This window comes from Panthera uncia, chromosome F2 (assembly GCF_023721935.1).
Source record: "Panthera uncia isolate 11264 chromosome F2, Puncia_PCG_1.0, whole genome shotgun sequence".
In the NCBI taxonomy this organism is placed as follows: domain Eukaryota; kingdom Metazoa; phylum Chordata; class Mammalia; order Carnivora; family Felidae; genus Panthera; species Panthera uncia.
In genome coordinates, this window is record NC_064812.1 from 75,310,415 (window position 1) to 75,328,773 (window position 18,359).

The 18,359-nt window shown below is 36.9% G+C and overlaps 1 protein-coding gene across 2 annotated transcripts in view; it reads right to left on the reverse strand.

The window, feature by feature from the left end:
• The window catches only part of LOC125924858 (oxygen-regulated protein 1-like), a 97,544-nt gene that overhangs the window by 1,737 nt on the left and 77,448 nt on the right, over nucleotides 1–18,359 (reverse strand). The window lies entirely within an intron of this gene.

Below are 18,359 nucleotides of genomic sequence, written 5' to 3' on the forward strand. Positions count from 1 at the left end.
CCAAAAAATATACACCTAATGAGCTAGCAATACTTTGTATTTCTAAAACATACACATAAAGTTAATTAAAGTTCAAATTTGAATCAAGTATATATTTTGCTAATCCAGAAAATGAACTTTTAGATACTCTGTTGAAGCACACAGACTGAGCCGGTATACATGAAGACAGTCATTTCCTTTTAAATATTGGATTTTATATTAATTTGAAAACTGGAGTTAGTTAAGATATAATTTAATTTTACTTATAGATAAAATGGAATATTTTAACCAGTCACAGTAGCTTCATCTATACAAAAGAGTCAGCTCAAAATCTATACTCTTCTAATCAAATATCCTTGAGTTTATGAGTTAATAACTAATAACTAGAGGATGAAAGGTTTTTTTTAATGTGTTTATTTTTGAGAGAGACAGAGACAGAGACAGAGTGTGAGCAGGGGAGGGGCAGAGCGAGAGGGAGACACAGAATCCGAAGCAGGCTCCAGGCTCCAAGCTGTCAGCACAGAGCCTGATGTGGGGCTCGAACTCACAGAGTTGTGGGATCACGACCGGAGTCAAAGTCGGACGCCTAACCAAGTTGAGCCACCAGGTGCCCCTAGGACGAAACTCTTTTAACAAAGCATTCAAGGGCCTTCATTGCCTGGCTTCTGCTTACTCTTTAACTTCATCCCATATTATATACTCCCATCATGGAACCATGCCAAATTGCTCATAGTTCCCAGATCAGCATGCATCAAAACCATCAGGAGGGATTAGAAAAACACAGATTGCTGGGCCTCACACCGAGTTTCTGATGCAGTAGCCCTGCGATTAGCAACCTAAGGGGACTAACTGTCCCAGTCTGCCCTGAAAAGAGGGGTTTCCCAGGATGTTCCTATACTGGCAAACAGTGTTTCCACTAAACACTAAAGTGTTTAGTTTCAGTGCTAAAACCAGGAGAGTCCCAGGCAAACCAGAATTATTGGTCATCATATAAAAGAAACCAAGAATGGGATTTTTAATGACATCCCAGGCAATGCTGATGATCCAGGAACCACTTTGAAAACCACTGCCATAGATAATGGATATTCATAATTTACACATGGTGCTCCATCACCCATGCCATTCTGTATGCCTAAAATGCCATCCCCAAAATGCTTTATTTCATTTTTTTACTAAAAAAAATAGAATTACTTGTCTCCTTTAAGGAAAATTAAAATGTTACCAGAATTCTGAAATGGGTTTTAAGAGCTACTGAGGAGTCTCTAAAGAAAACTCTTGGAGATGACAAGGTACTGATTTTTAAAATACTTTATAAGTTAATAGGTTTAATTAATAATCAGTATAAATATATTTTTTAATGTTGGTTTATTTTTGAGAGAATAAGAGAGAGCATGAGTTGAGGATGGACAGAGAGAGAGAGAGGGAGACACAGAATTGGAAGCAGGCTCCAGGCTCCGAGCTCAACGCAAGGCTTGAACCCACAAACTACGTGATCATGACCTGAAACGAAGTCAGACACTTAACCGACTGAGCCACACCCAGATACCCCAATTAATAATTAGTTTAAAAGTACCTATATAAAAACATATTATCTCCAAGAACAGTCAAGTGGAGGCAAGATCAGCTAAAAGACAATGTAAACATGAAATAAATATCACTGTAATTCACTGAAATTTAGGAGTGGTTTTCTATACACCATACACTAGACTTGTGGGTTAATTAAAATTTTACAAAATTAGATTAGAAAAAAGGTTAAACTTCAAATATTATATTTCTTTGTATAACACTAAAGATTTACTTTTTGGCCATGTTTTCCAAGTTCTTTATATGATGAGTGGTTTTTTAGTGTATCCTTTTGGAAATAATGTTATGAGACTCCGAGTGCTATTTAATCTTCTTTTTAGCAGGCTGCACCCTCCACCCCCATTGATGTGCAGCATAAGCTATACGTGTGTGCACACATTCAACTTCTGACACAACAGGTCTAAGTGGGCACTGACTCCTTGCAGACACCTAGGTAAACGCTGACTTCCTCCTCCTGCCCGCTGATACCTTCCCCATAAAAGTAAGGCATTTGCTGTGTCACTGACTCTGAGGACAGTAATATCCCTGGTGTGACCCTCTGTCTCCGTAGAGAGGGGAAGCATGAGGCTCAGTCACACCCTTTGCTGCTGCAGAGTAAGGACAGAAGCTCGCAAAAAGGAAGGAGAGGCTGAAGAGTACCAACTAGGCCCAACTCCACCACCCTGCTCTGCCTTGTTGGTGTGGACAGGAGGATAAGCTTAGGTCACTGGGCCTCACTGATGACTAGGACACAGGGGGAGCAGAATGCCATCCACTCCATATTGTCCTACCTCATTCCACCTCCTGATGCTAGGTAGGGGTGGACACTCAGACACGACGAGAATTCACCGACACCGGGGGTGGGAGACAGTGGAGTGCTGACTAGCCCCAGCTTGCACTGCTTTCTCCTATTTGCAAACGACAGGGCTGTCTACGGATAAAATTCTAAACAATCTACAAATAATAATAAATAATAATAATAATGAATGATAATAATAATAAATCCCAGAAGTAAAAAGTGAGTTGAGTGACATCTTGGATACAAGACAAATCACCACACAAAAATAAATCGCATTTCTGTATACTAACAATGAACAAATGGAAACTGAAATTCAGACACGATGCCACTTAAAATCACTGTAGAGATTAAATATTTAGGATAAACTTAACAAAACACGTACAGAATTTGTATGCTGAAAACTTTTAAATGCTGAGGAAAGAAATCAAAGAATGCTTAAACAAATGAAGAGATATACCCATACTACATTCATGGATTGGAAGTCCCAATATAGTGAAAGCATCAATTCTTGTCAAATTAATTTCCGGTTTGATATAATTCCCTTCAAAACCCAAGCAAGTTTTCTTGTAGATATGGATAAACTTTTCTAAAACTTATATAGAAAAGGAAAGGTCTTAAAATAGCTAAAACAATCTTTAAAATATTAAAATACGAGGAATTAGTATAACTGATGTTAAGGCCTATTAAATAGCTGCCGGGGCGCCTGGGTGGCGCAGTCGGTTAAGCGTCCGACTTCAGCCAGGTCACGATCTCGCAGTCCGTGAGTTCGAGCCCCGCGTCGGGCTCTGGGCTGATGGCCCGGAGCCTGGAGCCTGTTTCCGATTCTGTGTCTCCCTCTCTCTCTGCCCCTCCCCCGTTCATGCTCTGTCTCTCTCTGTCCCAAAAATAAATAAAAAATGTTGAAAAAAAAAATTTAAAAAAAAAATAAATAGCTGCCAAGACAGTATGGTATTGGTAGGACAGACACACATATCAACAGAACAGAGCAGAGAATCCAGAAATAATCCCACATAAACATGCCCAATTGCTTTATGACAAAGGTATAAAAACAATTCAGTGGAGGCAGGATAGGCTTTTAAACAAATTGTTGGAGTAACTGGACTTTCATAGCTAAAATAAATTAACTTCAACCTACATCTTACACTTTATACAAAATCGCAAAATAAATCATAGAATTAAAAATGAAATGTAAAACTATAAAGCTAGAAATAAATAAGGAAAAAAAAGTTTGTGTATAGGACTATTCAAAGAGTCCTTCAACTTAACCCCCAAATTATAATCCATAAAAAAAAGAATAAACTGGGCCTTATCAAGACTAAAAATTTGCTCTGCAAATGACCTTATAAGAAGGTGGAGTGACAAGCTACAAACTGAGAAAAAATATTTGCAAACCATAAATCCAAAGGACCAGTATCTACAATATATATACAAAAAAAAAAAAACTTTTAAATTTTAACACTAAAAAAAATCTCCATTACAAAACAAACAACATAAAGACATTTCACCAAAGAGGATATAAGCACATAAAAATATGCTCAACATTATCTTTATAAAAATACAAATTAAAATGAAACTGGTAAGTCACTACACACCCATCAGAATGGCACAGGGGGAAAAAAGGGCAGCAAAAACACCCAATACCAACACGGATGCTGAGAAAATGGATCACACATATACTGCTGGTGTGAATACAGAATGGCATTGCCACTATGAAAGTTTGCCAATTTATTACTAAACTAAACATGCAATTCCATATGACCCAATCAACTGGATTCTTGGGCACTGATCGCAGAGAAATGAAGTCATGTTCACGTAAAAATCTGTACACATACAGTCACGGCAATTTTATTCATCACAGCTCCAAACTGCAAGCAACCTAGATGTTCTTCAATGGGCGAATGGTTAAACTGAGGGAAAGCCATTCCATGGAACACTACTCAGCAATAAAAAGGAACAAACTGCTGACACATAACAAACAGCTCGAATGAATCTCTAGGAAACTATACAGAGTAAAAGAGCCAATCCCAACAGAATGCATAATACATGATTTCATTACTATAACTGTCTTATTCGAAATGAGAAATTATAGGTATGTGGTACAGATTAGTGGTTGCTGAGAGTTAAGAATTGGAAATGTAAGGAAGAAACTGAGGAAGACAAGTGGCTGTGGCTACAAAAATGAGACATGACAGGTCATTGTAGTGATGGCACTCTTCTGTGTCTTGCCTGTATAAATATCAATATGCTGATAACGATGGTGTAGTATACCTTTGCAAGATGTTACCACTGAGGAGAACCGGGTAAAGGACACAGAGAAGCTCTCCGTATTATTTTGTATAAGTACACGTCAATCTATAATTATCTCAAAATAAAAAATTTAAATCATCCCCATCTCTCCCCAACCCTCTTATTTCTTCACTTCTGATGCTCCACTTGGTTTTGGAGTAAACAATGATGTATCCCCTTACACCAGTTAGAATGGCTAAAATCAAAATGACAAGAAAAAACAAGTGTTGCCAAGGATGTGGAGAAAAAAGAACCCTCGTGCACTGTTGGTGAGAATGTAAACTGGTGCAGCCACTATGGAAAACAGTGCAGAAGTTCCTCAAAAAGTTAAAAATAGAAATACCATACAATGTAATAATTCCACTACTAGATATTTGCACAAAGAATATCAAAACATCAATTTGAAAAGATATATGCACCCCTATTGTTTACAGCACTATTTACAATAGCCAAGATATGGAACTAACCTAAGTGTATATCAATAGACAAATGGATAAGGAAAATGTGGTATGTATACGTGTACACACACACACACACACACACACACACACACACACACACAGAGAGGAATATTATACAGCCATAAAAACGGACAAGATTGTGCCATTTGAGACAACACGAATGGACCTAGAGAGTATTATGCTAAGTCAGACTGAGAAAGACAAATACCGTATTATTCTACTCATAAGTGGAATTCAAAAAATGAATAAAACAAAAAGCAGAATCAGACCTATACGTACAGAAAACAAACTGGTCATTACCAGAAGGAGTGTATTGGGCTAAATGGCTGAAGAAGAGAGGAGGTAACAGGCTTCCAGTTATGGAACGAATATGTCACAGGAATCAAAGACACAGTGTAAGGAATATAGTCGGTGACAGTGATATAATGGGATAGATATGTTAGCTATGCTTGTGGTGAACATAGCATAATCTATAACTTGTCAAATCACCATGTTGTATACCTGAAACTAATACAACACTGTGTCAATTATACTAAAAAAATGTTTTAATTAAAAATGTAGTTTATAATTAACTTTTTTAACTTTGTTTTCTGAATAATAAAAATTTATTTTGAGTCATTTTGAATTGCTTTTTTAATATCCATTGATCATTTTTCCAGTGACATTCACGAAACTGCCTAGTAACATTCACTAAACTATATTTAAAAATTATCCTCATGCATTTTAATGTGAGAGTCTTCCTTGTTAATCTATTTCAAAATGCTACAGTCTATTAAATCCTTTAAATTTTTCCAAGTTAGTAACATAGTAATTTTAACAGATTTATTAAGAAATAATTTACATACATAACGTTCACCTGTGTAAATGAGTTCTGAGGTTGTGTGGTTGGTAATATATCTATAGTTGTCATGTCATAACCCAAATTCAGTACCATTTCATCAACCCCAAAGGAAAGTCTGTACCTATTCACTACCACTACCAACCATCCATCCCCTCCCCTCTGCTAGACTTAGGCAACCACTAATCTACTTCCTCATTTTGAGAAGATCTGCCCATTGTGGAGATTTCACACAAATGGAATCATGTAATATGTGGCCTTTTGTGACTAGCTTCTTTCAGATAGAAATAGAAAAAGGAAGTCAGCTATCTAATGATTTACTTTAGGTTAATTTTACTACCTGAGTCTGTGATGACTCTTAATCAAAATCAGTAGGTGTATCTGTATTATTATCCCCATCTCTCCCCAACTCACTTATTTCCTCATTTGATTTTGGAGTAAACCATAGTCTTTCTATAAGACACCATTGCAGCAGATTCTCTCCATTGTAGTCTTAGATCTTATGTAAAACGAATCTCACAGCAGATTGTTTTTGCTAACCAAATGGACAGACCTGGTGCACTTTGGCTCATCAAACAAAATTCTCAACTCCTTCTACAGCCAACGCACCAGAGACAAAGCTAGGACCTAAACTAAATATATGGAGGCACGAAACCTTCACCTCCCTCACCAAAAAAATAAATAAATAAATAAATAAATAAATAAATAAATAAAAATAAACCTCTAAAACAAAACAAAAACACCTCACACATAATGCTACTGCAGTATCAACACCAAGCAATGGATTACAAAACTAGCTGAGATCAATCACTGGTAACTAATCTGTAAAGAACAAATAGGTTCACTTAATCTGAAACAGGACCTATAAATCACACTTTCTTGGCTAGAACTTCTATTACCTCTCCATATGGCTTTCAGACAAGGCAAGTCTAATAAGTCAGATGGGAATATACTATTTATTGTTGATGCTAATTATTACATATAAATATTACATATATATTAAATATATATATTTTTGCTGCCACTCTAAGATCTTTTATATCTTGTATTTTCTATTTAAGAAAACAAGACTCAAGTTATCATATATTGATTTAATTTCTAGTCACTTTATAAATTCTATTTATTTTTTTTATTTTCAGTTGATACTCCTCGCATTTTAATGGACATGTCTATCACCTGTAGGCAATAATTTTGCCTTCTCCTTTCTAAAATTATAATTGTTTTAGAAAACGTATTATAATGCTTTCCAAGAATGCCTATATTCATAATGAGGAAATCTTTGTTGTTCCACTTCATTGAATTCCATTGTTTATTAAGTAATTGTCTTGAGTTACATTATTTTAAAATGTTTTTTCTGTTCCAAATTTTCAAAGAACTTTTAATAATAGTATTATTGGGCTATTAACAATTTTTCTACTTTACCCTTCTGAAGTGATGTTATTTAATTAATAGATTTTCTAATGAACTATCTTTCAAATTTTGGGCATGAACCCTATTTAGTTGTTATGTATTATTCCTTTATTATACTTCTTGATTCATTTTGTACACATTTAACTTAGGATATCCTCACATACATTTATCAGTAAGGCTGAACTACAACTGTTCTTCTGGAGAATAAACACCATGGGACACAGGACATGGCGTAACTATGAAAATCCTCAGGAGCAACGTGTCACTTTTATTAGAATATTTGGAGGAAAGGGAAATGAGAAATTTAACTGTCTAATTAAAATACTGTCTTAGTCTGCTTGGACTGCTATAGCAAAATACCACAACTTGGCTAGCTTATAAACAACAGAAATTAATTTCTCATAGTTCTGGAGGCTGGGTAGTCCAAGATCAAGGCACCAGCATAGCCACCTGATGAGGGCTCTCTTCGTGGTTTATAGCTAGCGCCTTCCTGCTGTGTCCTCACAAGGTGAAAGGCACTAGGCTTCTCTCTCTAGAGCCACTTTTATAAGAGCATTCCTAAAGGCTCCACCTCCCCCAGGCTCCACCTACTAATATCATTGCATAAGGCCTTAAGATTTCAACATTTTAACATGGAGGGGGTCACAAACATTCAAATCACAGCAAATATTTTTAAACAAATATGGAAAAATTATGAAATAAAAATATTTGCTTACATTTACATTATAAAACATGAATATGGTAAACAAAAAGAGAATTCTTTTAGAATAGATCCTCTGAGGTCTGCAGGCATTCTTGCCCATACTAGGAACGTAACAGAGGATAATGCAAGAAGCATTAAATCATAGTTCTATATTCTGTACATTTTCAGGTTTCAGTATCATTAAGTCTGCGTACAAGTTTCCAATTCCATAATCTGGGACATTTTATATAGCACTGAAAATGTCTGCTTCATGGACATTTCAGAGAAAGTGCTGATAAATCCAAATAGAAACACAGGTGTTGGAAAGAGATTAGCCTTCTAAAAAAATTTATTATTATTGATTACCATTATTTTCTACTTTTTCTTTGGTCAATATTGAGTCAAATCTGCTTCTTGGGTAATTCATAATTTCTTAGGCTACATTTCTTGAGTCAATTTGTCTTAAATAATCATCCAGTTCATGCGGAGCTTCAAATTTATTTATCCAAAACTGTACATAATAGTCTCAAAACTTTTATCCAATATGTGTTTGTATTGTATTCACTATATCTTATTTTGGCATGTATTTTCTTCACATTTTCATTGCACTTCTCAGTGTCATCTTCCTATGTGAGTGCTCATATTTTTTTCCCGTAGAAATCCATTCACATACATGACATCAATTCTGTTTTACTATTTTTAGTCTTTGATTTCTATTTTTGTCTTCATATTTTCTTTGTCTCATTTTTCTTGATTTTTCTCTCATGCATACCTTATTTTTTCCCTGAATTGATTATCGAGATATAATTGACTTGGAATATTGTGCAAATATATATATATATACGTATATATATATATAATTACCAACATAAGGTTGGTTAACACATCTCACATCACACACGTACATTTTTTGTTATTGCTATGGTGAGAATATTTAAAATCTAGTCTCAGAGAAACTTCCAATTATATAACACAGTATTATTAACTAGAGTTACCATATTAGATCCCCAGAACTTATTCCTCTTATAACTGGAAGTTTGTGCCCTTTGATCAACATCTCTTCTTCCCCACCACCCAGCCCCTAGGAACCACCAATCTACTGTTCCTATGAGTTCAGCTTTTATATATTCCACATATAAGTGAGATCATACAGTATTTGTCTTTCTCTGATGTTTTTCACTCAGCATAATGTCCTCAAAGTTTGTTCACATTGTCACAAATGGCAGGATTTTCTTTTTAGGACAGAATAATATTCACTGTACATATTGACCACAACTCTTTACTTATTTATTCATCTGTTGATGGACACATAGGTGGTATCCATGTATTTATTGGCTATTGTGAATAATGCTGCAATAAAGATCGGAGTATATCTATGTTTATGAGATCATAAATTCATTTTCTTTGGATATATACTCAGAAGTGGGATTGCTGGATCATATGGTAGTTCTATTTTCATTTTGTGAGGAACTTCTACACTGCTTTCCATAATACCTATACCGATTAACATTTTCATAACAGTGCATAAAGGTCCCCTATACATCCATTCCAGCCTTCTAACAGATGTAAGGTAATATCTCAGCATGGTTTTGATTTGCATTTCCCTGATGATTACTGATGTTGAGCACCTTTTCATGTACCTGTTGCCCATCTGTGTGACTTCTCTGGAAAAGTGGCTTTTCAGATCTTCTGCCCATTCTTTAACTGCATTCTTTGGGTTGGGGGATGGGGTTGTGGGTGTTTTGTGTTTTTGTTTTCTTGCTATTAAGTTATACAAGTTCTCTGTATATTTTAGATATTAACCACTTAGCAAATATATGATTTACAAATATTTTCTTCCATTCTGTAGGTTGTCTTTTTTCTTTCTTTCTTTTTTTTTTTTTTTTTTTTTTTTTGATGATTTCCGTAACTGTGCAGAAGCTTATTTTGATGTTGCATTGGATGCCTTTGCTTTTGGTGTCAAATCTAAAAACTCTTTGCCAAGAATGATGTCAAGGAGCTTAAGACCTATATTTTCTTCGAGAAGTTTTATAGTCTCAGGTCTTACATTCAGGTATTTAATCCATTTTGAGTTAATTTTTTGTGGGGGGTGTAACATAGTGCTGCAGTTTTATTCTTCTGCATGTGGCAGTCCAATGTTCCCAAAACCATTTATTGAAGAAACTATCCTTTCCACATTGTACATTCTTGCCTCCTTTGTTGTAAATTAGTTAAACATATAAGTGTGGGTTTATTGCTGGGCTCTCTATTCTGTTTCATGTATGTCAACACCATAATTTTTTGATTACTGGAGTTTTGTATTATAGTTTAAAATCAGGAAGTGTGATGTTCTTTCTCAAAATTACTTGGTTCTTTATTCTTTCTCAAGATTACTTTGGCTATTCAGAGTCTTTCATGGTTCCAAACAAGCTTTAGGATTCTTTGTTCTACTCTGTAAAAAATGCCATTGTAATTTTCATAGAGATTGCACTGAATCTGTAGACTGTTTTGAATAGTGTGAACATTTTAACATTAACAGTATGGACAATTAATTCTTCCAATCCATGAACATAGACTATCTTTCCATTTATTTGTGTCCTCTTCAATTTCTTTCAATGTCTTATGATTTTCAGCGCACAGGTCTTTCACCTCATTGATCAAATTAATTCCTAGATATTTTATTCTTTTTGATGCAAATGTAAATGAGATTTTTTTTTAATTTCCCTTTCTGAAAGCTTCTTTTTTTAATGTTTATTTGAGAGAGACAGAATGTGAGCAGGGACAGGGGAGGGGCGGAGAGAGAGGGAGACCTAGAACTCAAAGCGAGCTGCAAGTTCCACACTGGCAGCACACAGCCCGACGGAGGGCTCAAACTCACATACTGTGAGATCATGACCTGAGCCGAAGTCGGACACTTAACCGACTGAGCCACCCAGGTGTGCCGGAAAGTTTCTTATTAGTTGTACAGAAATGCAACAGAATTTCATATATGGATTTCATATCCTGCAACTTTACTGAATTTATCAGTTAACAAATTTTTGGTGGAGTGTTTCGTGGTTTCTATATATAGCATTATGTTATCTGCAAATAATGACATTTTATTTCTGCCTTTCCAATTTAGATGCCTTTTATTTATTTTCCTGCCTAGTTGATCTGGCTAGGACTTTTAATACTTGTTGAATAAAAGTGGTGAAAGTAGATTTTTTTCAGGTATCTCCATTAATTTAATAAGTATTAATTAGTACATCTCCACATTAACTGCACAAAGTTTCTGTGGGTGCCTGAGTGACTCAGTTAGTTGAATGTCCCACTCTTGATCTCAGCGTGGGTCATGATCCCAGGGTCATGGGATCAAGCCCCACGTCAGGCTACATACTAAGCATGGAGCCTGCTTAAGGTTCTCTCTTTCTCTGTCTCTCTTCCTCTGCCCCTCTTCCTTGCTCACACTCTCACTCTCTCTAAAACAAAAAAATTAAAAATTAATAAAAAATAAAGAAGAAAACACTGTCTATATTAAGCATTATACACATACATCATTTTACCATGCTTCACTTTTTATTATGTTTCACAGATACTACGCTTTTTATAAATTAAAGGTTTGTGGCAACCCCACATTGGGCAGGTCTCCTGGCACCATTTTTCCAACAGTTGTTGCACATTTTTTGTCTCTGTGTAACATTTTGATAATTCTCACAATATTTCAAATTTTTATTATTACTGTATTTGTTACGGTGATATCTTATCAGTGATTTTTTACGTTTACTGTAATTATTTTGGAGTACTATTAACCACGCCCATATCACATGACAAATTTGATAAATGTGTGTGTTCTGTTCCACCACCTGACCATTCCTCTATCTCTCTCCCTCTCCTTGGGCAGCCTCCCTATTCCCTGAGATACACAACACTGAAATTAGGCCAATGAATAACTCTACAACAGCCTCTAAGTGTTCAAGTAAAAGGAAAAGTCAGCATCTCTCACTTTCAATCAAAAGCTAGAAATGACTAACCTTAGTGAGGAAGGTATGTCCAAAGCCAAGACAGGCCCAAAGCTAGGCCTCTTGCAGCCAAACAGCCAAGTTGTGAAGGCAAAGGAAAAGTTCTTGAAGGACATTACAAGTGTTACTCCAGTGAACACATAAATGACAGGTAAGAGAGCAAAGAGCCTTGTGGCTTACGTGAAGAAAGTTTTAGTAGTTTAGATAAGAAGATCAAACCAGCCGCAAGATTCCCTTAAAGCAGAGCCTAATCCAGAGCAATCCTAATCCTAACTCTCTTCAATTCTGTGAAGCCGAGAGAGGTGAGGAAGCTGCAGAAGCAGAGTCTGAAGCATGAGGTTTAAGGAAAGAAGCTGTCGGCCTGACACAGAAGTGCGAGGTGAAGCAGCAAGCAGTGATGCGAAAGCTGCACCAAGTTATACAGAGGACCAGGCTAAGACCATCAACGAAGATGGCTACACCAGAGATTGCGGTGCAGATCGAACAGCCTTATACTGAAAGAAGATGCCATTTAGGACTTTCACAGCTAGAGAGGAGGTGTCAGTGCCAGGCTCAGAGCTCCAAAGGGCAGGCTGACTTTCCTGTTAGGGGCTGATATGGCTGGTGACTTTAAGCTGAAGCAAATTCTCATTTACTATTCTGAAAATTCTAGGGCCCTTCACAATTGTGTTCAATCTATTCCACCTGTGCTCTAGAAATGGAACAACAAAGCCTGGATGACAGCACATTTGTATGTCACAGGGTTTATGGAATTTTTTTTTTAACATTTATTTATTTTTGAGACAGAGAGAGACAGAGTATGAACGGGGGGAGGGTCAGAGAGAGAGGGAGACACAGAATCTGAAGCAGGCTCCAGGCTCTGAGCGGTCAGCACAGAGCGCGACGCGGGGCTCGAACTCAACGGACCACGAGATCGTGACCTGAGCCGAAGTCGGCCGCTTAACCGACTGAGCCCCCCAGGCGCCCCACGGAATTTTTTTTTTAACCCCACTGTTGAGACCTACTGCTCAGAAAAAGATTCCCTCGAAAATATTACTGCCCCTTGGCAATGTCCCTGGTCACCCAAGAGCCCTGATGGAGGTGTACAATGATATTAATGTTGTTTTCATGCCAGCTAAAACAACATCCATTCTGCAGCCATGAACCAAGGGGCAATTTCAACTTGTAAGTCTTATTACTTTATTTTATTTTTTTACATGTTTTGCATATATTTTAATCACATTTGCATGTTATTTTAATCAAAATAAGAATATTTCATTTTACTTACAGTTTTCTAACAATTCTTTTTGTTTCTGAGATGTTGACTTTTATCATTTTTAATGCATTTATTGATATGATCATAACATTTTTTTCTTTAAACACATTTTTTTAATTTTAAAAAATTGTTTTACAGCATTAAGGAATTACTCATTTTTATTTTTATTATTTTAAAAATACATGTCATAAGGCTCTAGCTGCCATAGATAGTGATTCCTCTGAAAATCTGGGCAAAGTAAATGGGAAACCTTCTGGAAAGGATTCACCATTCTAGATGCCATTAAGAGCACTTGTAATTCATGGGAAAAGGTCAAAATATCAGCATTACTAGGAGTTTGGAAGAAACTGATTCCAATCCTCGTGGATGACTTTGAAGGAGGGGTTCAAGACTTCAGCGGAGGGAGTAAATGCAGATGTGGTGGGAAGAGCAGGAGAACGAGAACTAGAAGGAGAGCCTGAAGGCAAGACTGGACTGTTGCAATATCACGACAAAACTTTTACAGATGAGGAGATGCTTTTTGTGGATGAGCAAAGCAAGTGGTTTCTTGAGATGGAATCTACTCCTGGTGAGGATGCTGTCAAGACTGGTGAAATGACTACAAAGGATTTAGAATATTACATAAAGTTAGTTGATAAAGCAGCAACAGGATTTGAAAGAACTGGCTTCGATTTTGAAAGAAGTTCTACTGGGGGTAAAATGCTATCTCACAGCATTGCATCCTACAGAGAAATCATTTGTGACAGAGTCAACTGATGTGGCAAACTTCCTTGTCTTACTTTTTTTAATTGTCATAGCTGCCCCAGCCTTCAGCAGCCATCAACAGCAGCCTCATCAGCAGCCTGATTAGTCAGCGGCCATCAACACTGAGACAAGACCCTACACCAGCAAAAAATATTACAACTCACTGAAAGCTCAGATAACACCTAGCATTTTTTCGCAATAAAGTATTGCTTAATTAAGGTACACATATTTTTTAGACATAATGCTGCTGTACACTTAAAAGACCACATACTTTTTATAGGCACTAGGAACCCAAAACATTCGTTTGATTCACGTTACTGTGATAGTCACGTGATTGCAGCAGTCTGAAGATTGCACTGTCTCCAACTCACACCTGTACTTCCTCAAAAAGAATTCACCCATCCATTTTAGATAATTTATTAAGCAACTTCCTCAAAAACATTGCGTTGCTTCCACTACACAGAGATTAGGAAGTTAGAAAAGCAAACCCACGGGGCACCTGGGTGGCTCAGTCGGTTAAGCGTCCGACTTCGGCTCAGGTCACGATCTCACAGTTTGTGGGTCCCAGCCCCGCGTCCGGCTCTGTGCTGACAGCTCAGAGCCTGGAGCCTGCTTCAGATTCTGTGTCTCCCTCTCTCTCTGCCCCCTCCCCCCAACTCGCACTCTGTGTCTCTCTCAAAAACTAAATAATAAACATTACAAAAATTTTAAAAAAAAAACCCTACTGCCGCACACCCAAAAGAGCATAATACAATTTCAACACGCTTTGTGATAACTTAAGTCTCACATATAAAGAAGCATAGCAGTTTGTAAACATGCAATACACATATTCATACAGTGTAGTTTACAGTCTTAACAGAAGGAAGAATTATATTCACATAATGTAGGGTACTTAAACAAATATGTCTTTGTTTTGGTGCGTTACCCTTCCAACATTTCTTCCTGTGGTTAAACTTCTCTCTGCTACAAAATGCTACCACATTTTTGAAAAATTTTATCATTTTTAATCAAATAATATCTTTTTATTCTACAGAGGCTCCCTCTGAGATGTTATTCAAAGGACTGGAAGTTAAGAAAATTATGAGACCATTTGATTACTAGTAAATTTTAACCACTGAGATCTTCACCCTTGATTATGACAAGAAACAGTATTTTATCAAGTTACTCAACAAGTGTTGCCAAATTTCACTGCAACATAAGTCTACTAGAATTTATTAAGTAACTTCAGTGTTCTTCACCTCTTAAAAACAAAGGACTCAAGGGGTATCTGTGTGGCTCAGTCAGGTAAGCACCAGACTTCGGCTCAGGTCATGATCTCATGGTTCGTGGGTTTGAGCCCTGTGTCAGGCTCTGTGCTGACGGCTCAGAGCCTAGAGTCTGCTTTGGATTCTGTGTCTCCCTCCCTTTCTGCCCCTCTCCTGCTCGCACTCGGTCTCTCCCTCTTAAAAATAAACATTAAAAAAAATTTCTTTAAAACAAATCACTCCCTGAAGGAGATTCTAATTAAGACTTTCTGAGAGACAAAATTTGTAATAGCAATAGTGAAATAGTAGTTGGAGACTATTTCAGAAAGTATCCTTAGCATGTTATTACTTCTTGGATTATAAAACGGATGTAAGTTAAAAATAACAGTATTTTTAAGCTGTAGTCAAGACAGTATGGTATTGGCACACAGACACCTAGATCAATGGAACAGAATAAAAAATCCAGAAATGGACCCACAACTATATGGTCTAGTCATCTTCAACAAAGCAGGAAATATCCAGTAAAAAAAAGACAGTCTCTTCAACAAACGGTGTTAGTAAAAGTGGATGGTGACAGGCAGAAGAATGAAACTGGACCACTTTCTTACATCAGATACAAAAATATATTCAAAATGGATGAAAGACATAAACTGAAACAGGAAACCATCAAAATCCTAAAGGAGCATCAAAATCCTAGTCCTTGGCACAGAAATTTCTTACTAGACATGTCACGAACGTGATTACTGGGACCTCATTAAGATAAAAAGCTTCTGCACAGTGAAGGAAACAATCAACAAAACTAAATGGCAGCCTATGGAATGGGAGAAGATATCTGCAAATAACGTATCTGATCTGACCACACAGATCCAAAATCTATAAAGAATTTATCGAACTCAACACACAAAAAACAAACAACCCAGTTAAGAAATGGGCAGAAGACACGAATAGACACTTTTCTTTTTTTTAATATTCATGTTTATTTTTGAGAGAGAGAACACGAGCAGGGGAGGGGCAGAAAGAGGGAGACAAAGGATCCACAGTGGGCTCTGCGCACTGACAGTAGCAAGCCCAACGTGGGACTCAAATTCACAAACCGCAAGATCAAGACCTGAGGCGAAATCAGGAACTCAACCAACTGAGCTACCCAGGTGCCCCAAAAGACACTTTTCCAAAGAAGACATCCAGATGGCTAACAGACACAGGAAAATATGCTCCACGTCACTCATCATCAGGGAAGTACAAACCAAAACCACAATGAGATACCATCTCACACCTGTCAGAATGGCTAAAATTAACAACACAGGAAACAACAGATGTTGGCGAGGAGGCAGAGAAAGGGGAACCTTCTTGCACTGCTGGTGGGAATGTAAACTGATGCAGTCACTCTGGAGAACAGTATGGACGTGTCTCCAAAAACTAAAAATAGGGGAATACCCTACAACCTGACAATTGCACTATTAGGTATTTACCCAAAGGATACAAAAATATAGATTTGAAGGGGTACATGCATCCCAATGTTTACAGCAGCATTATCAACAATAGCCAAACTATGGAGAGAGCCTAAATGTCCACTGACTAACGAATGGATAAAGAATATGTGGGGTGTGTGTGTGTGTGTGTGTGCGCGCGTGCACACACACACACACATATAAATGCAATGGAGTATTACTCATCCATCAAAAAGAATGAAATCTTGCCATTTGTAATGACGTGGATGGAGCCAAAATATTTTATTTAGCATAAATAAATAATAACAGTTAAATCAATCAGAGAAAGATAAATACCATATGACTTCACTCATATGTGGAATTTAAGAAACAAAACAGATGAACATATGGGAAGGGTGGGGGGAAGAGAAGAAAGGGAAACAAACCCTAAGAGACTCTTAACCATAGAGAACAAAATGAGGGTTGCTGGAGGGGAGACGCGTGAAGGGATGGGTTAGATGGGTGCTGGGTATTAAGGAGGGCACCTGTGATGAGCACTGGGTGTTGAATCAGTGAACTCAACTCCTGAAACCAATATAGCACTGTACATTAACTAACTAAAATTTAAATAAAAACAAATACAGTAACAACTATACCTTAACCACCTGCGGTCAGGGACTTGGTAGATACTGAAGTTCTATTTTCCTACAGAATTAGCACCACACTATACAGCCAAATATCCAAGGTGGTAGAACGGAGATGGACATATGGAGGAGACACCTTTCCATTCCTAAAACAAGGACAGCAATTTGCATGTAACAAAGACTCGAGAAAGGTTGGCTGAATGAATCCAAGGGAAGTAGCCAAATGTAGTAAAGAGGTAAATGCTGGCTACTTCTAATCCTTTTTAGCCTAGCAATTTCCATCATCACCAACTCCCACAAGTGCTCTTAGATAAATACCTCTGACTGTACAAATAAAGAGGTGGAGAGAGGTGAAAGGAGCAAGATTATAAGAGGAGTTTTTAGTTTCCTTCTGACAATATACATACAGAAAATGCGGAAATGAAAGAAAATGGACTAATCTTACAAAACAACATATTGAATTGGTATTTAAAATGTGATTCAAATCTAAATATTGGACCAGAAACTACCTCTGAAGACTATCCATCCCAAGATCGGGGTGGTGCTCCTGAGACCTTTAACTTTTAAATCATACAGCTGAAGCATAAAGTTGTTTGTTGTACACAACAAATATTTGGAGTAAGTCTGTTAGTGTTTCTCTACGAAGAACTCTTTGTAAACGTGTTTTGTTATTTAGTGTGGAACCTCTACTTGAACAATTCTGAACTGTACAAACTCATGGAGCTTCTGCTCTTAGCGGGTTTCTTACTTTTGTGTGGATCTCATATACTGCACTGTCCTGTAAGTAAAGATTAAATCCCACACTTTTCTTTAAAAAATAAAAATAAAATTAAGAAATAAAATGTAATTTAAGAAATTCTAGTGACTATCTATTGACAATTCACTGTCAAATGTATACTGCTTTGCCATTCATAAACAACCTCACAGAATCCTCACAATAACCATATGAGGTATTCATCTCGTTTTACAGAGGATGAACGGAAACTCAGAGAGGTCAGGTGATTCGCTCAAGATCAAAAAATCAACAAATGACAGGGCCCGAATTCAAAT